Source organism: Podarcis raffonei, chromosome 2, assembly GCF_027172205.1.
Source record: "Podarcis raffonei isolate rPodRaf1 chromosome 2, rPodRaf1.pri, whole genome shotgun sequence".
Classification (NCBI taxonomy): Eukaryota; Metazoa; Chordata; class Lepidosauria; order Squamata; family Lacertidae; genus Podarcis; species Podarcis raffonei.
In genome coordinates, this window is record NC_070603.1 from 52244953 (window position 1) to 52268269 (window position 23317).

Below are 23317 nucleotides of genomic sequence, written 5' to 3' on the forward strand. Positions count from 1 at the left end.
TGGAAACCACGGGATGGGAAAGCGTTCTTGTGCTCTTGTCCTGCTTGTAGGTTTCCCAGAGGCATCTGGTTGGTCACCATGGGGACAGGATGTTGGACTAGATGGGCCATTGATCTGATCCACAAGGCCTTCTTATGTTCCTACAAATGGCCTAGTTATTCTGAGGGAAAGAAAGCTCAGTTTGGGCATGGGCACTCACAACTGGCTTCCTAAGCAAGTGGTCATATGCAGACAATTATCCAGAAAAGGTTCACCTGTATTCACTCAGGGGGTTGTCCTTCATGGATTTTTAGTGACAAGAGAGCCTTGATGTCAAGCTATTCTTACCTCATTTCTTTGCATAATATAGGCCTTTCCACTCTACATGTCTTCTGCAAATACATTTTTTTGGAATCACCTTTTGATAAGGAGCACCCCCCTAAAATTGCTTAGTTCCCCTCACATCATTTGAAATTCTATTTGATAGGCTTGCTATTTGCCACCAGAAGAGAAAATGAAACAACACCTAAACACCAAACCGATAATTAACAATGTTCTTGTTACATGAGCACACATTCCGTGAGGCCTTTAATTATGAGGCGGGCCCCTCTGCGCCACTTGTTTCCTCCCAGGATAAGAAAGAGCTTCAGTTAGTTAAAACACCTCTCTGTCAGTCTAGCTAGCTTGGGCTTCTTTCAGCTCAGCTTCTTTAATATGCACAATGCAAAGTGCAAGGTGCACATTATAACCAGCTTAGAAACAAATGTCAAGAATCATATATAAACTTGAAAGAATGACAACAGCTGCTAGCTAAATTTATTTGGGGGGCACCTCCAGATTGCTGCTTTTTTTGCAGGTAGGAACCAATTCAGGTGTGCAATAAAAGTGGATTTGGAGCTCTTATGGAACAAATGCACTTCCAGGTTGGGGGGGGGACACCTGACCTTTTGTGATGAAGAAAATGGTGGAGAAATGCACAGGTAAGTGTGGGATAACAACTGCTTGATGCAATGTTGTATAACTTTCCTGCAAACTTTGTGCAAACAGATCAGGATGAATGCCCAATATATGTGGAAGTGATCTTAACAGGTAAAAGTCTACAGTCAGAAGAAATACCTATGTAACAAGGTGTTTAATCAAACTCATAGTTTAATTCCCTATTAGGCCAGCAACTTCATTTTGAGGATTTTTTAGAATCAGATATCAAATTCAAAGGGAAGCTGAAAAATTATAAACATATTAAGGATGCCTATGAATGCAGATGGAATTGTTATTTATTTCATTTCTACACCACTTTAAATTTTTAAGAAAAAAACTCAAAGGGGTTTACAACACATTAAAACATCAAATAAAACAGTCCAGAAGAAAACCAAATATAAAGTATACATTAAAAGCAACATCTTTAACAGGAAACTACAATATTCTCTTAAAGATTTCAAAAGAAAGCATTACTAACTGAAGTCAAATAGAAAATGCAGCATAATTAACAAGAGAATACAATATTGCCATAAGCATAGAACATATCTGATGCTGTTGCTACTAATCCTGCCAATGGTAGGCAGGGGATGTAGAAACTCAAGCTCAATGATCTCGGTCTGTACTAAGAGGCAGCCAGAGGGTATAAAATGATATACTGCGGGCATTCGGCTCCAGCCAGAATTTAAGAGATACACAGAGCTCCAATCCTATGCACACTTACCTTGGAGTAAATCCCATCAAAATCAATGGATCTTACTGCTGAGTAGAAACACATAGAATTATGTAGATTAACAATGTTTTCTTGCTTTAGTATACCCCCATGTCTTTTGAGACTAAAAATTATTGTTGTTGTTGTTGTTTAGTCGTTTAGTTGTGTCCGACTCTTCATGACCCCATGGACCAGAGCACGCCAGGCACTCCTGTCTTCCACTGCCTCCCGCAGTTTGGTCAAACTCATGCTGGTAGCTTCGAGAACACTGTCCAACCATCTCGTCCTCTGTCGTCCCCTCCTCCTTGTGCCCTCAATCTTTCCCAACATCAGGGTCTTTTCCAGAGAGTCTTCTCTTTTCATGAGGTGGCCAAAGTACTGGAGCCTTAGCTTCAGGATCTGTCCTTCCAGTGAGCACTCAGGGCTGATTTCCTTAAGGATGGATAGGTTTGATCTTCTTGCAGTCCATGGGACTCTCAAGAGTCCCCTCCAGCAAGAGTCTCCTCTGCTGGAGGAGACTAAAAATTACCTCTTCAAAATTATCCTATATATGAAATGAGTGATCCAGATATGGTATCTGAAAGGCATATGCCAGTCAAATACACGATACTTAAGACATATTTTTTTTAGGAGCTGCAACAATTGCCTGGGAGAGGTACAGCAAATCATCAGGAGTACCAAAGTGGCTTCTGAAATCTTGGGAGACAACAAGTGCCAATGAAAAAACTTACAGTGATTCGTATGAGAGTGTAAAATAGATTTATGGAAGAACTCTGGGAAAGAGAATTATAGTTGTTGTTTTTATTACATATGGGATGACAACATAATGCTGTTCTTTTGGCATAACATGCATTTACCAATTTTTAAGTTAACTCAGTTGTGTTGTTTTTCCTCTTTAGTAATAAAAACACTTGTCACCATTCACATCAAAGAAAATCTCCAATAGGTGTCTGTGGCACACTCAGTTGCATTCCAGTCAGCAATCACAATAAATGTGCTAGTAGGAAAGAATCATGTTTTTCCAGGCACAAAATACAACCCTCATAACCCTGTGACAGGAGCAGAGGAACCTCATAGGGAGATGGGCAACAAATGTATATAAACTATGTGTTTATTGTACTACTAAATTCTCATCATCTGAGAAGGTCCTTAGGAATTCTATCTCATAGTTAATGAAAAATTTAAGGCCCTCTTCAGTTAACTTCATATTTGGCAAATAAGGTTTTTGGTTGTTTGTGTAACCAACTAATTAGACATGGAAATTATCAATGAAATGACACTTTCTCCCCTTTTCAGAAAATCTATACAGTACTGAATACCTAGAAGCGGGAATTATTCAGTAAAAATTGCAACTTCCCGTTCCGATTACTTGGCAGCCTTAGCACAGATCTAAATATTACAGTTCCCATGTGGAGACTGCTGAAAAGTCTTTCCCAAATATAGTGCTTCATGCAGCCAGATTAATTTTTAAGACTAGCTTATTGCATGCATTACCACGATTGCTTGTAGCATGTGGCAGAAAATTACGTTTGTCCTTTAGTTCCCTCAAGTACAAGTACATGACAACTGAACAGATTGTTCTGGGCCACCTGTGTGGCAAAGTTAGGATGTAGAAAGGAACGGGTCATTTCATTCCATCATTATTCTGTGGCGAATGATCCTCTCCACCGCTTCTAAGGCATTGTGTGGGCTAGAAAGGGTTGCATAAATCAGGTTTCCCAGCACAGGCACCTACATAAAGAGGTCCTGGCTCACAAAGTGCTAATGTACATACATAGTGGATAGGATAATTATATAGACGAGTCACTAGATGGCATTGGGCTTAGTTGTATCTGGGTGAAATCAGGAACTTCCCATTGCTGTTTTTGTTGAAGACAGAATATAAAGTTATTGTCTAGCTTCCTGACTGGTCCTCTAAGACTTCCATGACACTCACACACTTGCTCCCTCCACTGAGGAACAAAAGTCCACCAGAGTGTGTGAGCTCACTTGAAGGGTTTCTTTTTCAAAAGCATGCCACCGATTCCCAAATACAGTCCATGCTTATGCCACCACTATAACGACCTTGGAATTGCCACCCTTTACTAAAGAGATTGTACTAAGGCAACAGCTCAGAACGTTTATTGCTACATAAAATATATTAATTATTTGAAAATGTATGGCAAAAAATATGCTTCTCTAGTGTTAAAGAATCTGGTCAGGAAAGGCAGGTCCCACCATCCAGCTTGTCTGATGTCTAGAAAACAAGCTGGTAATGGAGTTCCACCTTCAGCCTTCACTCCTTGAAACTACAAGTCAGCCACAGTTTTTTGTTTTTTAAAAAATAAAAGCATCAGCACATTGTTGTGTGAGTAGCTCACACCCATGGGAACTATGTCCCCATCTTTCATCGCCTGCCAATAAAGTTAACAAATCACCTGTTTAGAGGCATAAAAAAAGGCAGGACCAATGCCTCCAAGGTGGCTTTTACAGTGGTACCTCGGGTTACAGGCGCTTCAGGTTACAGACTCCGCTAACCCAGAAATAGTACCTCAGGTTAAGAACTTTGCTTCAGGATGAGAACAGAAATCGTGTGGTTGCGGCAGCAGGAGGCCCCATTAGCTAAAGTGGTACCTCAGCTTAAGAATAGTTTCAGGTTAAGAACGGACCTCCGGAACGAATTAAGTTCTTAACCAGAGGTACCACTGTACTTTATATTCTACTTTTGCAGCTAACAAAGGTAACGTGCCTTATGAAAAACTCACTCGTTTGGATATCCTGTTAGCACAGTCCACTGAGTGGAGAGGCGTGGGCTAAGGCTTATATTTCGACAATTAGCAAAAAACAAAACAAAATCCCAGTTCATAGTCACATCAGATTCCCTATGGGGACCCCGAAGTACCCAGATAAGATGATCCAACTAGTCGCTAATTCTCATCTCATAATAGCAAGAAGTGGCTGTGTGATACTGAAATAGTGTAACTAGCTGGGTTTTCAACAGAAAATCTATTTTGGGAGCTGGGTGGAGGACTCCTTAACCTTCATTCTGGGAAAGAATTATTGCAGATGATCTCACTCAGTGGCTATCAGTGTCCGAGGCTGCAAGATACCTTATGCTCTTGGACTTCTGATCAGTCATGCATCTGCCACGCTAGCTAATTAAAGAAGCAGCGTCTGTATGCTTTCTCCTTCTGCTTCTTATTACTGCTCCCTCTTCCAGATGCATGAAAAAACTTTGTGAGCTGATGCTTATTTGTAAACGAAGATGAAAGAAACTCTCACAAGGTAGCGCAGGAAAGGTGGGGAGGAGTGAACATCTTAAGCTAGGAAATTTCAAGATATCGGGAGAGGAGAAAGTGAGTGTTAAGAGTCTAAGGTTATATTTGTGAGAGATGAAATGATGAAAAGCATTTTGAGAAAGGGCCAAATTAGACATGGTAGCCATTTGTAAGAAATATGTTGTTGATGATGAGAACCCCTTCTAAGACCCCTTCCCCCCGCCACACACCTATCTAGTCCTCTACTTTTCATTGCTAGTCAAGCACTGGATGACAAGGCTTCTGTGATTACCACATAGTTTCAGAGGTCAGGACAGAATCCCAGGCCAATGTTCTACTTATCAAATTTTCATTCTTATATAAAATTACATGCAGGATTTGAGATATGAGCAACAGAAGAATTTAGAGAATGGATTTGGGGGGCTTAGAAAATGAATGTAGATCTGTTTTAATGCAGCTATTAAGGGAGAATTTAAAAAAATCAGGGAAGGAGGCATGGGAAGAAGAAAACATGTAAAAAGAATGATACATACATTTGGAGTGATGCAATAATTTGGAAGATTTAATAAGTAAATAAAAATCCCAGGCCAGGTTTTGCCATTTATTACTTTCTTATCCAAACAATTATTATTTGTGCTATGTAATCACTTAACTTTGGTTTCCTACTCCCCATGACAACCAGATACTTTCCCCGACTCATGCAGGAGTAATCCATTTAGCATATAGCTAATTTAACAGAAATTAAACCTTCATTTATGACTTCCATATGGAAGTGAATTTGGTGGTCCAGTTTAAACGGGCTATACTGGAAGAGTGACTTACACTCAGACTGAGTTGTTCCACACCTGGGCATCATATTGCACTAATATTGTTTTGGGTTAATATGACTCTCCTCAGGGCTAGCCCAAGACATTCTGCTACGTTAGGCGGAGCAGCAAATAGTTTGTGTGTTTGTGCATATGTGTGTGTACGCACACAGAAACACACACACACAATCTCAAGGTACACAGTATCCCTGAACAGAACTGGCTTTATATAAGTGCTTCAGATCAGAAGACAGAACAAATGTAATATATGTGACTGTGCTGCCTGCCTGCTTTTCCCAAGGGCATAAGGCCCCAAAGCACAAAGAACCAAGCCAGGGCCAGGTCTGGGTATTACCATGAGCCTCAGCATATTCAATGAGCTTATGCATGCTTTGCTCCATGCTTGGCTGCTTTTCTGCATGAGGAATTACTTGTGAGGTTCAATCCTATCCATGTTTAAGAAGCACCCAGGGGGAATTATGGGGGCTGCTGCTATTGACACACCCACCAGCATCTACCGCCTGACGCAACCGCCTCACTTTGCCTGGTGGACTCACTCTGTGCCTTGCACTTGGTACTTCTCCCATGGCCTGCAGGTGCTTACAGTCACCAAACCCAGTGCTTTTTTCTAAAAAAAAATGTTTAGGGGTACTCTCATTTTGACTCAAGAAAATTACCATTTTATAGTTCAAATTGGGGAAAATAAATATAGTAAATGGACAAAAGTACAAAGATTCACAAAATGTTTAGGGGTATGCATAACCCTCACCAAACCCATACTGATCTCAATATATGAACTTTTTACAAGAGGCTGCATAAGATTATACGGGCTGAAGCAAAATTGCATGAGTGAACAAGTGAACTTTATTTGGAATTTAGACCTAATTTACTGCAACACAATCTAAGCTTAAACCAGCTATTACATAGACAGGCAAAGAGGCCTATACCTTAGTACAGATCTCCATCTTGCGATTAATATTATTAACGGTAATTTTAAAATCCTGGGGAAAACTGGTAGAAAGTATTCAGAAGCAGTGCTGTCTCCAACTGTGGAGGATTAGCATAGCCATCTTTTCCGTGAATTTGTCTAATCCTCTTTTAAAGGCTATCCAAGTTGGTTGCCATCATCACTGCCTCCTGTGGGAAGGAGTTCCACAGATTAACTAAGCGCTACATAAAGAAGTACTTCCTTTTATGTGTCCTGAATCTTCCAACATTCAGCTTCTTTGTATATCCACGAGTTCTAGCATTGCCCCACCACAATCTTCCCCCAAAACGAGGTATTTATGAATGGTCAATAGTTCAGCAACTACTCTTAATGTTTAATAAATACTTCCCTCCCCCCAGTTAATCATGTTGTTATTGGATTCAGATTGCACATGCACCTGGGATACAAATATAAAATATAAAAGGCAGTGTGGTTTTATGGCATACAAAATTGCCACATTACCAGCAGGTATTTTTTCATAATGTGGTTTGAATACTAAATTATCCCCACCTTCACCAGCCTGGTGCTCTCCAGATAGGTCCTCTATGCTGGCTGGAGCTTGTGGAAGTTGTAGTCCAAAATATTTGGAAGGTACCACGTTGGTAAAGGCTGAACTACACCAAGGGGCAGAGCTTCCAACCTTGCCCACTATGCCCAGCAGGGCTTATACAGCCTTGACCTCCCTCAGCTAAGCTTCACTCTCTGCAGTAGCTGTAAATGAATGAATGAATGAATGCAAGCTTACAAGGGGCCACAAATTAAAATTATATCCCAGCCACAGCAATGCATTGTCATTTCACAAAGTTCCATTTGGAACTCCACTGCCTTTGCGTGGTGGCAAGATGCTGTGGAATAACAGTTTCTTAGCTGGCATGCATGAAAACTGGGGAGGAAAACTACTGGCACATCTGCCTGGGATGCAAAGGCTACAAATTCAGGGACTGGATTTATATTACATCAGAATGTGTACAAGCTGGGGGTGGGTTCAATATGTGCCCTGAAGAAACCCCTTCCCGGCTAAATTCTGGCCACCTCCCAACAGATGCAGCCTCCTGCACTTCCACTCCCATATCAGGAGCTAGAAATAGCCAAATTGATCAGGTTATGTGCACTGCGGCTCCACCTGTACCACTGAATAGGCACATGGCTTGCTGCTCAGTCCCAGCCTTAGGATAGATTGCTACAGCTGACATGTCAGTACTCCAGCTGACACACATTGCTCAGGGTGTGCCTGGAACATTGGAATATGGACTTTGGGATAAAACATGTTGAGCACAATGGGTGTAAAGCACCCCACACATGCTCTGGTACTGCCATAGCAGTTCAAAGTTATGTGGAGCAACCCTATGCATGTTTACAACCTAAATGTGAAAAATGGTTTATGATATTGCTACGCGCCACCCCAGGCTCTAAGTGGTGAGGGACTCCAGAGGTTGTGTGCTGACTCAGGGGTTCTGTTTCCTTGGAATGAAGGTCAATAGAGACTGTGAGATCTTTAGGATATATGGTCTTATTTACACACATATACAATCTGGGTAGGCTCACAGCATTAACAACCCAATAGATCCTGCTTCCCTTTTAGGTTTCCAAGGGAGCTCCCAAAGTGTAGCACAGAGCAAGACATGCCCCTGTGTCCTCCAGCTTTCAGCATCAGCACCCAGCTCTCTCACACAACCACTCTGGCTATTGTTCTCCTAGGGGAGTGTGGAAGAGCACTATTGCCTAGCTCATTTTTCGAGATGCTGATGAACATTTAACTGGCCAGCTAAAGTCATTACCTAAAGGGGTCTAGTCTGAACTGTTCACCAAGTTCCCTCTTACACATTCTAGCCTCACAGATACAGGATTACAAGAACTGGAAGGAAGCCAGGGTATCCTCCAGACTGAAACCCCCAAATCATAACAATATCATAACACTGGTTGCAGAGGAGAGAGCCAAATCCAGACAAAGTGGTCCCAGAAAAGTGCTTTCTGTTTATGTTCCTGGTGTTGTTTTTTTATGCCCATAATTTTCTCATGGAAATTATTTAGACTGTTCATCATTTTAAGCAGGAAAATCAACGACAGACATTAAGGTGGTGGTGGTTTACTTTTTAAAAAAAAGCATCTCAAGGGTAGAAACTGGGCTGCATCACTGGGTGAGGAAGGGGAAGATTTACACTTTTCTGCATATGCTGTTTTCCACATTTTAATCACTCCCTGAAGTAATTATTTGTCCTGCTTGGAAAACTATATTTAACAAACAGCAATTGGGCCCAGGAATTTAGCTAGGGAAAACTGAATGGGGGAGTGTTAAGCCTGCCTTCCCTTGTAACAGTTGCTCTAATCCAATTCTTCCTCCCTCCCCACTGCAGCATTTCATCTACAGTACTTTGGTTTGGAGCAAGGATGTGAACCTGGGTCTCCCATACCCAAATTAAACACACTCTCCAATAGGACCCACAGGAAGAGTCTAGGGGCCCCCAATCCTTCTTTTCCCCATAAAACAATTTGGTAATTGTTTGGTAAAGCCTGGACTCCAGCTAGATATTTTTCAGTGAGGTGTGGTAGCAGCCACACAGAGTTGGGAAGCAGGGATATGATGCAGCCTTTTATCTGACCAGCTCCAGAGTTTGTTTGCTGTCAGAAGCTTTGAGGTAAAGAGAAAACTAGTGGAAGAGACTGGAATCATGCAGTGGTCTTACGGAATGGTCTTTGAAATGGTACACGGCAGGTAACAGGCTGACAGGCTTAAGCATACACACACAAACACACAAACCATTTCCCTAGGGGAACTCAGAAGCTCTGCACAAGCAAAGCTAAAAGCTCCAATACCCTCCTCCATTACCACCCCCACCACCCCCACTGTCTAAATTAAGATGTCTAGCATGGTCTCCTACATACATAATTTCCCCCCTCAAAAGATTCAAGGCTGAAGAAACAAATAAAGCCATTTCACTTCTCCATTACTGTATATTAATGGAGTTCTATTTTTACAGCATTTTAACAGACTTTTTAAAACAGAGCTTAGAAATGAAATGCTTCCCCCTCTTCTCTTGTCAGATTTGTTTTCTGTAATCTGGAAACATGCAGGATCCTCTTGCTTCCTGCCCTTATGATAACCAGTGAAAATACTCTGCTCTATTTGTTTTCTTACATCACCAATTAGTTCTCCGCAGCTCTGGAAGCATGATTTCTTAATTAGCTCTGACACCCTCTGCTGGCTGGCTCAACAAGAGCTGAAGGAAAACATTACAGGGTCACAGACACAAACGGAATGGCTTGTCGGCTCGTCTGCTCGGTGAGACCAGATGGGATTTGCCTCTGTCTGCAAGACAGACTATTCATGGCAGTACTTGCTGGAGTTTTAGACTTTCTGCCACTCACTGTCACCCATAGGATTAAGCTGTTTCTGCTCATGGTGGTTAGAAAATGGGAATCCACTTTGGGCTCCCTGTCTCCTGAGTGCAGCTCCTTATCCTGCTTCCAGGACAATTTTTTTGACTTCTTTCAGGATAGTAGGAAACAACACGGGAACATGTGCCTGTGAGAACAATGCCATCATTTTACTTAACAGTTTTGACATTTTCTAATCTAGACTATGCTACACACCTCAGGCATTTTTCAGACCAGGTCTTATAAAGCCTAAATCACATGGGACCCTGATGCCACTTTCCATATTAATGCTTTAAGATTGTTGCACAGGTCCTGCTTTTAGTACCCTCTTCAGTAGAGGCACATTATTTTATTTGGTTACTTATAGAATCATAGAATCATAGAGTTGGAAGAGACCACAAGGGCCATTGAGTCCAACCCCCTGCCAAGCAGGAAACACCATCAGAGCACTCCTGACATATGGTTGTCAAGCCTCTGCTTAAAGACCTCCAAAGAAGGAGACTCCACCACATTCCTTGGCAGCAAATTCCACTGTCGAACAGCTCTTACTGTCAGGAAGTTCTTCCTAATGTTTAGGTGGAATCTTCTTTCTTGTAGTTTGGATCCATTGCTCCGTGTCTGCTTCTCTGGAGCAGCAGAAAACAACCTTTCTCCCTCCTCTATGTGACATCCTTTTATATATTTGAACATGGCTATCATATCACCCCTTAGCCTCCTCTTCTCCAGGCTAAACATGCCCAGCTCCCTTAGCCGTTCCTCATAAGGCATCGTTTCCAGGCCTTTGACCATTTTGGTTGCCCTCCTCTGGACACGTTCCAGTTTGTCAGTGTCCTTCTTGAACTGTGGTGCCCAGAACTGGACACAGTACTCCAGGTGAGGTCTGACCAGAGCAGAATACAGTGGCACTATTACTTCCCTTGATCTAGATGCTATACTCCTATTGATGCAGCCCAGAATTGCATTGGCTTTTTTAGCTGCCGCGTCACACTGTTGGCTCATGTCAAGTTTGTGGTCAACCAAGACTCCTAGATCCTTTTCACATGTACTGCTCTCAAGCCAGGTGTCACCCATCTTGTATTTGTGCCTCTCATTTTTTTGCCCAAGTGCAATACTTTACATTTCTCCCTGTTAAAATTCATCTTGTTTGTTTTGGCCCAGTTCTCTAATCTGTCAAGGTCGTTTTGAAGTGTGATCCTGTCCTCTGGGGTGTTAGCCACCCCTCCCAGTTTGGTGTCATCTGCAAATTTGATCAGGATGCCCTTGAGTCCATCATCCAAGTCGTTGATAAAGATGTTGAATAAGACCGGGCCCAAGACAGAACCCTGTGGCACCCCACTAGTCACTCTTCTCCAGGATGAAGAGGAACCATTGATGAGCACCCTTTGGGTTCGGTCAGTCAGCCAGTTAGAAATCCACTGAGTGGTAGCATAGTCGAGACCGCATTTTACCAGCTTCTTTACAAGAATATCATGGGGCACCTTGTCAAATGCCTTGCTGAAATCAAGGTAGGCTACATCCACTGCGTTCCCTTCATCTACCAGGCTTGTAATTCTGTCAAAAAACGAGATCAGGTTAGTCTGACATGACTTATTTTTCAGAAATCCATGCTGACTATTGGTGATCACAGCATTCCTTTCTAGGTGCTCACAGACTGTTTGCTTAATGATCTGCTCCAGAATCTTCCCTGGTATTGATGTCAGACTGACTGGGTGGTAATTATTTGGGTCCTCTCTTTTCCCCTTTTTGAAAATAGGGACAACATTTACCCTCCTCCAGTCTGCCGGGACTTCGCCTGTTTTCCAGGAATTCTCAAAGATGACTGCCAGTGGTTCTGAAATCACATCTGCCAGTTCTTTTAATACTCTTGGATGCAGTTCATCTGGCCCTGGAGACTTGAATACATCTAGACTAGCCAAGTATTCTTGTACTATCTCCTTAGTTATTCTGGGTTGTGTTTCCTCTGCTGAATCATTTGCTCCAAATTCTTCAGGTCGGGCATTGTTTTCTTTATTGGAGAAGACTGAGGCAAAGAAGGCATTGAGGAGTTCAGCCCTTTCTGTGTCCCCTGTTTGCATTTCACCATCTTCTCCTCTGAGTGACCCCACTGCTTCTTTGTTCTTCCTTTTGCTACGAACATACCCATAAAAGCCTTTTTTGTTGCTTTTAACCTCTCTAGCAAGCCTGAGTTCATTCTGTGCTTTAGCTTTTCTGACTTTGTGTCTACACGTGCTGGCTATTTGTTTGAATTCCTCTTTGGTGGTTTCCCCCCTTTTCCATTTTTTGTACACATCCTTTTTTAATCTTAACTCAGTTAAAAGTTCTTTAGATAGCCACCCTGGCTTCTTTAGGCACCTTCCATGTTTCCGTCTCAATGGTATTGCCTGAAGTTGTGCTTTTACTATCTCCCTCTTAACAAACTCCCAGCCATCATGAACTCCCTTTCCTTTTAGTATTACTGTCCATGGGATCTCACCCAGCACTTCCCTAAGTTTTATGAAATCGGCTTTCTTAAAGTCGTGAAATTGAGTCTTAGTATGCTTGGCTGCTCCTTTCCGCTGTATAGTAAACTTCAGAAGAGCATGATCACTCGCGCCTAATGATCCTTCCACTTCTACCCCACTAACCAGGTCATCAACATTGGTTAGGACCAGATCTAAAATGGCTGTTCCTCTTGTTGCTTCTCCCACTTTCTGGTCAATGAAGTTGTCTGCAAGGCCAGTGAGGAATCTGTTTGACCTTATGCTCTTGGCTGAGTTTGACATCCAACAAATATCCGGGTAATTGAAGTCCCCCATTACTACTATCTCCCTTCCTTTTGCATGCTTGGCCATCTGTTCCAGGAAGGTATCATCTATGTCCTCCGTTTGGCTTGGGGATCTATAGTAAACTCCCACAATGAGGTCACTGTTATTCTTCTCTCCCTTAATTTTGACCCAAATGCTCTCACTTTGACTTTGAGGTTCTAAATCTTGGATCTCTTCACAGGTATACACATCCCTGACATATAACGCCACTCCTCCTCCTTTCTTGTCTGGTACTTGTTTAAAACATTTATATATCGCTCCCTTAGCAGTGATTCCAGGGAGATTCACAGCAAAAGATCAGCACATTAAAATACAGAAAATGGGGGGGGGGGTGGAGGAAACAAGGACAGCAAAACCAACCAGTTCTACTAAATGCTCAGCATTGGAATTAGCAAATGCCTGGATGAATAAAAAGGCCTTTAGTATGCGTCAGAAACTTATCAGTCAGTTCCTGCATATGTTGGAGGGGAGGTGGTTTCACAAACTGGGCACCACGATGGGAAGAGTCCTTCCTACTGACTGTCACAAGGACTGGTTGGATGTAGAGGAGTGGTGGGAGGCACCAGCTGGGTAACCCCTAGGGGAAGAAGGTTCAGAGCCAGGGGATTGGTGGTAGGACACCAAGGAGAGGTCAGAGGAAGAAGAGGGAGCACACTGGAGGAAGGGGGTGTCAGAACCGAAGAGGCAACAAGGTTTAGTGAGCAGGAAGAAGCTGGGGCAGAGAGCAGTCCTAATTCAGAGGCTGGAGAGGAGGGGAAGGATATGTGTTACATGCAGCCTCCCCACCCACCTGCAAGGCAGTGAGGAAGATGGTTGGTTGATCATTAGCACACAAGAAGAGCCTACTGGATCAGGCCCATGACCCATCCGGCCCAGCATCCTGGTCTCAGATGCCTCTGCCACAACAAGACCTGAGTGCAACAGCAAACTCCTTGCTTGCGACACTGGTTACGTTCTTGTAAGTACGTATAACATTACTCTCTTAGTTTAGTTATAGCCTTCCCCATCCCATCCCATGAATGGCTAACACTATGAAGTCATGAAAATATATTTTATAGTTCTAGGAAGACGATGATTTGAAAGAGCAAAGGTGTTTTTGTCCTGTGATTCATCTAGGAGGTGGCAATGTGTCTTCCTTTCTCATATGAAACTGCCATATACTGAATCATATCATTGCTGCACTGACTGGCAGAAGAAATAACACATCCCAGTCAGGGTGGATCATTTCAAGGCTTTCTTTATCACTGAGCTATGTCCCCTACACTTAGCGCTTCCAAAATCTTCCTATTCCTTACTGTAGCACACATGAAATCATATGGAAACCCTGTCACCCACAACATCTGGTCCAGCAGTGGCATTAAAAAAAACACCCCACCAAATTATACTTCCTTTTCATTTGCAAAATGTATATTTGGCCCTAGACCTCGACTAAACCCCCATCTCAGCCATGAGCTTGCCAGCTAGCAGAGAGCAGCTTGCTTCTCGGCATTAGTTTACATGCCTCTTTAAGGACTTGATCCAAAGACTTGATTCACTGTACCAAACTCCTCATCACTTCTCCAAAAGGCAAGGATCTGAAACCCATCATGGGGCTGCTAACGTAAGCCAGAGACACCTCTCTTTTTTTCTTTTAGTTGATTGTGACAGTTGCCCTGACTCATCTGTGTGCATGAGTATTATGAACAACCTTGAAAACTTGGGCTAGCCCTTGTATTTTTCCTAAGTGATTATCTTAGTCACTCCCAAGCAAAGGCTGTTAATCACAGGGGCCAGATTCATTGTTCTTTATATAGCTGAGATTGAGCAAAAACTCTTTTATAATCATGGGTGGGTTTGATTGTAATTGTGCTCAAAATTGCATAACAAAACAAGCCAGTTCAGAGAAATGAGTCTGAAATCCAGCACCCTGTTTTAGGACTATCCATCTCTGTTCTTTTGCTTTGGCTTACTAGTAGTGACCTATGTCTCTCTTGGCTAACCCTACACTAAATAGATATCTAGAAGGATTTGTAACTAGTTTTTTAAATTCTTTTTTATTATGAACAGATGGTTTTTCAGTGAATCTGTGACAAGAACCAAGAGGATCATGGATTCCTTATTATAGAATAAAACTTGCAAGCTCATATTGAGTTCCTCAGGCATAGCAAAATGGGCAGCCCTTTCTAGACAGAGATCCTCTTGGATCCAGATCTCACCATCAAGATAGGCATGGGCATAGTCAAGGGGTGGCAAGGGGGCAGCTGCCCCTCTAGATCAAGTAAAACAATAGAAATACTTAACTAACTGACCAATCATGTTGCTTCTGCCCCCCCCCACAACAAAATCCTGGCTACGCCCATAGAGATACGTCGCCTCTATAAAACCTCCCTTTAGTGTGGGAGGAAAATGGCAAGGATCTTTATGCTGCAGCAAGCCTTTGCTTTGATGAAAGAGACATGTAATGCCCAATGCAATTTGGATCTCTTTTCCCAACAGAAACCATGCACAGTCAGATGTTCATAATTTGGGTGGTGTATATGCTGCAGAACCACCCTCACCACATTCTAGGCATGCATGCAACCTTCACTCTCAGGATCGAGGAGAACCTGTTCTTTGGCTTTTCAGTGGAAGCCAGCCTAATGCTGCACAGCTTGGCTAGACCTTGAGCCCCCCTCAATTGTCAAAGCAGTTTTGAAGTATTAAAAAGGGATCTGAAGCATATATACATGACACGTGCTTGAAAAACAAAAGTAACATATAGGACTCAGGACCCCTGGGGGATGGGAGAGACAGCAGTGGGTCTAGAGGCTGCACGTGTTTCACTGGAGAAATTAAGGTGGTGGTCTGGGGACCAGAGCTCATCCTATAAGGGGAAGCACCACACCACTCTTGTTTGAAGGATCCTGCAAGATGGATCTGAATGGACAGCATGCTGGACAAAGACATTAAATCGTTCGCAACAGTGGCATAAAAACTTGCACTTTAAAAGAGAACAACTTTCATTTTTCTCTTGGTGAAACCAGGAGAACTAGATTCTAACGCCACTTTTGTTTGTGTTTTAACATTACCAGCAGGTTCTAACATTTGATATATGGCTATATCTCACTCAGCACAACTGTTACATCTGCTTGCATACAATTACACACCTAACAAATTGGGCTTTTCTCTATTTTTGTTAAAATTTGCAGCAGTACCATATTCTAGAGGAGCCTTCCCCAATGTGGTGGTCTCCAGATGTTGTGGGATTACAGTTCCCAACCTCCCTGACCATTGGCCATGCTCGCTGGGGCTGATGGGAACTTGAGTTCCACAACAAATGGAGGTTACCAGCTTGGGAAAGGCTGCTCTAGAGGAATGTTCAGGCTGCAGCCCAATGCACATTTGCTTGGGAGTAAGTCCTACTGAACTCTTGAGTAGGCATGTACAGAATGATACTGTGCCTTCAGATGTTTTGTATTTCAGTTCACTGTTGCAAAGGTAATTGGCAATCTGCCTCATTCAGTGAATAAACTTAATGAAATAACAATAACCAGAGTTTGCACAGAGAGCAAGTTATAACGCACTCCACTTAGCCCAATCCTATTTCTCACATACAGCTGCTTATAACAGTTAAATCTAGTAATCACTTTCCTTAGAAGGCAGGGATTAAATGTTGTTTGCTTTTATCATCATTATACTGAGCAAAATAAGCTTGCACTGGCACATCCAGAATAAATTCAGTACACTGTAGAACCATCTAGATTATGGCAGGGATTTTCAGACTCTTTTTTGAAAATAGAAGAGAGACTGCTTTATTTTCATAGTAGTCAAGCCCTCATGTGACAATTTTGGTGGAGGGATTTGTCTAAAATAAACCACAACTGAAAAATTAATGAAAGCAGACAGCCATAAAATACAACGGGGGGGGGGGGGGAGTAATTTCCACTGTGAAATACAGGCTTCTTTGTTTTTTTCCTTTTTTTATTTATTTAGAAAAATATCATTGATCTGGCTTGGTGATACTCCGACTCAAGGAAAGGAGTGTGACCAAAAGCCACATACTAGAAGGATGATCAGAGAAAAGTTGGGATGTTAAGTTTTACTTGAATGCTCAGAATCTGGATTTTATGCCTATTTGTCAAAAGCAGGTTTGTGGCAAGGAACTCTGGGCTGCAAATCCAAGCACCATTAACATGTAATGGAGGCAATTAGGGTGTTATTTAGTTCCTGTAACCTCAGGCAGAAGAATTGGCAGAACAGAAAGTTGGATGTCCATTTCTGCGCAACTGTCCTTAGTAGGAGAATGCAGAAAAGCAACTCCCACCCGAAGGACAGATAGCATCCAAACAGCCTCCTTACTAACAGGGAATGTTTTCAGTACCTTCCAGGAGGAGACTTCAGCACATCAACAGCAATAAGTGAAAAGAAAGAGTAATTACCCTAGTTGGAAAGAACCCAGCATCTTGTTTAAGGAGTTGCCTTGGCCTTGAAAACTGAAGTGAGCTCATGCAGATACACTTAACTTGGCCAGAAAGGCCTGGAGCCAACCTATGCAATCATCGTGCCCTCCATGCCATTGAGGAAATTGTGGTTAGTGTTATTAATTTAGGAGAAACACTTTTTCCTTTCCAGTTCAAAAACCTTAACCTCCAGGCTTGTTTCAGAATGCAGCATGTTTCCTCAGGATGATACCTCAAGGAGAACAAGCCTGCTCAAAGCCATGCCTTTAACACGGGGATTCATTTCACAGAGATTTCAGTAGCCCTATTCAGAGGTTAAAGCCCTTCTCCGTAATCACACAAGGTGAGAGTGGGGTACCATGCTGGCTGGCTCCACCCCTCCTGTTGTATTTCTGTCACCTGGCACTGCTACTCTCCACAGGTTGGAAGGGAAGACGGGCAAAGGGAAGCCTGCTTTCCTCTCTTCGCCTGAGCCCTCTAATGCTGAGGAAGGGTCTGTTTTGGGGGTGGCAACATCTCTTGGGCTCAGACATGATGAACTGCTAGTCTATATAATAATAATAACAATAAATAGTAATAATTAGGCATTCTAGCACCTCTTTTTCTATTAAAATAGCACTGAGTAGATGGATTTAATATTCAGATTGAAGGTAATCTGATAATATTTATAAATAATTTTAGACAGCTTCAGCCCTCATGCCATTACTTAGGAGATATCCCCTGTACTTCTCTGGGACTTTCAATTAAGGCAGTATTTCTCCTCATGGGAAGCAACAGCTGCAAACCATGTGATCTCTTTTTCTGATAGTCCCATAACCATGGGATTTATAGTAAGCATTCAAAGCAACAGTAAATCTCGGGTATCATTTCCTTAAACAGACGAACAGCATCAGAACAGCCCTCTAGTACCATTTGGCATCTCTTCTTGGTAACAGATCAGGCTTGCGACTTGAGTCGTCATTCACCTGTGAGTAGGAGGAGTAGGAGTTGCTTTTAGACAAGTAAGACTTGCCCCCCAGAAATTCAGGTGAGTCACCTTTCAAGCCTTAAAAGGTCACTAGATGCATTCCAACTGTGTTCTGGAGCTTTGCACAAATGTTTGCTCTTTCTTCCAGCCTCTTAGGCACCATAAGCCCTATGACTGGAAGGGAAAAACAACTCCAGAGATCAACCTCAAAAATGCAGACCACGTTTAAAACACAGGGTTGTGTTCCGAAGGCTGTGAGCTGGGTTTTTTCCTTCCCCTTTCCAGGAAAAGGGAGAGACGAGGAAGGAGCCTCCTTACTGTCAAGAACGCCAAAAGACAAAAGCTAAAGGGAAGGCCAAGAGGAGCACCATCCGCTGACTCACGCTCACTGAAATCCCAGAGCCTAAGGACTATTATTCAAACCTGACCAAACTGCAGTCTTCTTTTATTGCTCATTGCAAAATCCAATTCTGCAAATCACAATTCCCTCATTATTTAGTTGTTGCATATGCTATCTGCAGTGCCAGTGGAAAAGCAGTTCATGCAGTTTAGAGCACTGATGCAAAGCCAGTAAAAACAAACTACCCTCTTATTGATGGTTTTGGAGGTTCATCCAGAGCTACATCAATCTATATTACAACTCTCATTCACTTAGTTGGCCTTCCTTAGGACAACCACGTTCCTCAGAGTCAAGAGTAGGTCTTAACTCACGAGTCTCTCATGTGGTATCAACAGAAGGCTTTTTCCAAGTCTAATTGTAGCAAGGGGGGGGGGAGTTGTGGCATGCATGTGGTGCTCACAACACTTTCTCTAGTCTGTAAAAGTGGCTGGGACCCAAACATTTCTGAGGGCAATTCTAACCTGCCTGAAAACAACACATCACAGATGAATGGCTATTTGCAAGGTTGGAAAAACCCAGACAGTGCATGTGCATTCACACATTTTAAAAAGCCATTAACCCCCCCTCCCACAAACACATTTAACAGGCCATAGAATGTTAATCAGCCAAAGGCCTGGTTATAGAGAAACATTTTTACCAAGAACCCAAAGATATGCAATGAAAAGTGCCAGGCGAGTCTCCCTGGGGAGAGAATTCCACAAATGGGGAGCCACCGCAGAAAAGGCCACTTCATGCCATCGAGGTCACCTGAGCCTCAAGCAACAGCAATGGATGCAGAAGTATCCCCAAATTATGTACCCACTCCTTCAGAGGGAGTATAACCCCACTAAGAGTGAGTCAGTCTTATCTGACTTGAGCTTCAGTTTATTGGCTCTCATCCAGTCCATTACTAAGGCAAGACAATGGTCCTGCACATCCACTGCCACCCCTGCAGATGTAAAGGAGAAGTAGAGCTGTGTGTCAGTAGCATATTGCTGACAACATACTCCAGAACTCTGAATAACCACACTCAGTGGTTTCATGTAGATGTTAAACAGCATGGGGGATAAAACTGAAACCTGAGGAAACCCACATCGAAAGCCCCATGGGGCCGAAGAGCCCTCCCCAGGCACCTCCCTCTGGAAACAACCATCCAAGGAGGACCGGAACGATCACAAAGCGCCACCCCCTGACACAACCACACCACAAGGATACCACGGTTGGTGGTATTGGAAACTGCAGAGAGGTTGTGAAGAATTAACAGGCCTAAACCCTGAATGAAATGAATCTAGAAAATAATAATCCTTTAATGGCATCTTTCCATCTTTCAGTTTCCATGACATATTTTGTTGGAAGCCGCCCAGAGTGGCTGAGGAAACCCAGCCAGACGGGTGGGGTATAAATAAATTATTATTATTATTGTTGTTGTTGTTGTTGTTGTTGTTGTTGTTGTTGTTGTTGCACTCAAAGTCTTCTGAATATGATACTTGCCTCCCCACCCCATCAATAGACTCAGTCTACTGCTCTTCCACTAGTTCCTTCTAGAGCAGTGTAGCGAATTTGTCTTAAGTTGGGCTCCAGGTTCTTTAATGAGGATGACTCTGACGTGGAATCTCCACTGTGACAGGAGAGGAGGGAGGGAAATGTGCAATTTCTTAACTAAGTAAGACCTGACCAGAGGCTATTAGTGACATTCAACCCACTTGGCAACCAAATTGCCACAGACAAATACACCTCTGAACAGCACTGTTGGAAAAATACTACCAGGGCATCTGTAAAGAAACCAGACTGGTATGAACAATATGTTTTCCCTATAAAAATCAAGCTATTCCCAAGTGTTAATTGTGGGAAATTTATCATCTGGGCTTTTTGCCTGATACAATATGCAACTCTGTTTCATGCTGTGGGCTCCTTCCCCCTCACATTTCTCCCCACATTAAAGCCTCCTGCAAAGCTTTTATTTTGGCATTTGTTATTGTAAGCATGCAAACTCTCCAAACACACATGGATTTGATTGTTTCATGCAAACTCCATCTCCCCCCCCGCCCTCCCCTCAAAAGAAACTCCCAAGTTGCAAGGAAGACCCCTTTAAGCAAGTAATCTGAACCCTGCAGTCGAAAGAAAGAAAGAAAGAAAGAAAGAAAGAAAGAAAAAGATTCATGCACTCTACTTATTATGCTTATATTTAAAGGCCATCTCTTTGCTTTCCAAAACTCAGTACTTGGAAAAACCACAGGCAGCTTAACCTACAGCTGAGCTGAGGATTACATTATTGCAACAGGGGTTTGCTTGACATGGTCTCCTCCACAACACCCCACTGCGGTGTAAAACTGGGATCCAAAAATTCACAGACGCACTGGACAAGGGTACACCTTGCAATCCTAATGAATTCTACCTCCCAAAGCTGCAGTCAAGCTGTCTCATGATATCTAGACAGATTTGATGGGAAGGGCAGAGGCAGGAGCTACAGCAGAGAAGTATCAAGTCAGATTCAGTAATTCTGAAGAAACTATAGACTTGCACAATAGTTTGTGGGAGAACTGCGAGAGGTCCTTTTCTCTTATCTTGAGGCTTCCAAGAATTCCTTCTACTAGGAGACTTTCTTGCTTGCTTACAAGTAAATGCACCCTAGGAAACGACTCCAGCAATACTTCTGCCACAGTGCATGTCTTCAAAGGGAGCCAGAGAGGTACCAGAAAGCAAAGATGGTGTCCTGAGGAGGAGCTCCTGGTGCTTCAGATACCTAGATATACTGTGTCCAGAAAACCATGAGTAGAGAAGGGGATGGGACGTCCGGGTTGGCGCCTCCGGCAATGGCGGAGCTCCTCCGATCGGGAGGAACTTGCTCCGTGGAAAGCAGGGTCTGACCGCCATGGCGAAGGCGGAGACCCATTGAAATCACAAGTGGGAGAAGCTTGTGAACCTGGGATTCGGCTGGCACCTTTTGCGCCTCCCCTACTCGCAGGGAAACCCTGTTTTGGGGATTCGGAGCGACGTGGGGTGAGTGGTGCGGTGCTTCAAATTGACTGCTTCTTTCATGGAGTGAACCCGCATTGCTGTTGCCGGAAAGCGCTGACTTTTTCCTGTGGACAATTGGAATTTAAACAACTACCCGTGAGTAGAATGGAAAATTGGATCTTTAAATATTTTAATTTGGCACCGAAACAGGAAGGTCTTAAACAGGAAGTCCGCCTTCCTCTTTTGTAAATAGATTGAAGCAAAGACGTTACAAGCTAAAGTCTTGGAAAGCCTTTGGCAAAGGATTAAATTTCCATCGGTTAAAATTACAAAGCCCCCCTTGGAAGCAGGAGAAGAGGGGGGAAATTTGGGACCTAGCGAGCCTGCAGGAGAGAGTGAAAAATCAAATTACCACTGCTCTGAACCTGGAAACGGGCTGCCAGAAAGAGTGACGTTTTGGGAGAGTTCATTGACTGTGAACAGAACGTATTTGACAGCTAGCTAAATAAGAGAAAGATAGTGGTTCCATTGTCCTCTTCTGCATTTAAAAAGGAGGAAAAGTAACTGAAAATTGAAACTATCTTTATGGCTTGAGTTGTGTTTGAAAGGATTGATACAAGTGGAGACTGTTTCCCTCTAGAGGGAGCTTTTGAAACTGTTACAGGAGTGTAACTGGGGAATCTCCAGCTGCAAGATAAGAAATTGTGAGAACCAGAGATTGACCTTGGACCATTTAAAAATGTTGACAGGAGAAGCCATAGTGACTGTATTATGCAAGATAAGCTATTCGCTGGAACAGCTTCATAAGAAGACGGATGACATGGCTTTTAAAATTGACAACTTGGGACAAAAAGTGATTAATTTGAGACCAAAAGTGAGCACCAATACAGAAATAATTCAGGACTTGGTACAGGAATCTACTTTGGCAGGACAAATTGTGGAGGAGAAGGAGAAAGTTGTTGTTGTTGAACCTAAAGTAATACAAGCGGGATCCTCAGTCTTACAGAAGCAAATTGAGGACTATAAGTTGAGGCCTTTTATGATTGAATCTAGAAAAAGTCAGACTTTGAGGATCGGATCCCGGCTTGGACTGAAGAAGGAAAGTTGGAAAGATCCCTCTATGCAGGGATTAACTGACTTCTGGGACATGGACTTGGGTCTGGAGGAGATTGAAGTTCTGGGGGCCTTTGGATTTGAAGGAATATTGAAACATGTCCTGAAACACTTTATGGATCTTAGCTTCAACTATGGAAATTTGGCTGACCTGTCCAGAAGGAATAAAAGTATTGTTAGGTTGGAGTCTTCCCGAGATCTGCTCTTTAGCATTAAAGAATATGAAGAAGACCAGCAGAAGGGACCTGGAAAAGAGTTAAGAGCCTCGGACATAAGATCTCCAGGTTGATGGACTATATGGAATTGACGGAAAGGACTGGCAGAATCCGAAACCAGGGAGAGGAGATGATGGAAGAAGATTGGAAAATTTAAAGTTTATATTTAGAAATACTGTAAAATTAATGAGTGATAGAAAAATGGTGGAATGAAATTTTATGGCCTTAGCAGAAATGTTATAAGGAGTTAAGCATATATAAGTATTTTAGTCTTAATGGAAAATAAGGTTAAAAATATGTTAAGATATTTACAATATGATAGAAAATAGAGAAAGATGGAAGGATTTGCTGAAACAATTAATAGAAGTGGA

The 23317-nt window shown here is 42.7% G+C and overlaps 1 protein-coding gene across 1 annotated transcript in view; it reads right to left on the bottom strand.

The window, feature by feature from the left end:
- Nucleotides 1–23317, bottom strand: part of NEURL1B (neuralized E3 ubiquitin protein ligase 1B) — a 184651-nt gene that overhangs the window by 78502 nt on the left and 82832 nt on the right. The gene's annotated exons all lie outside the window — the stretch shown is intronic.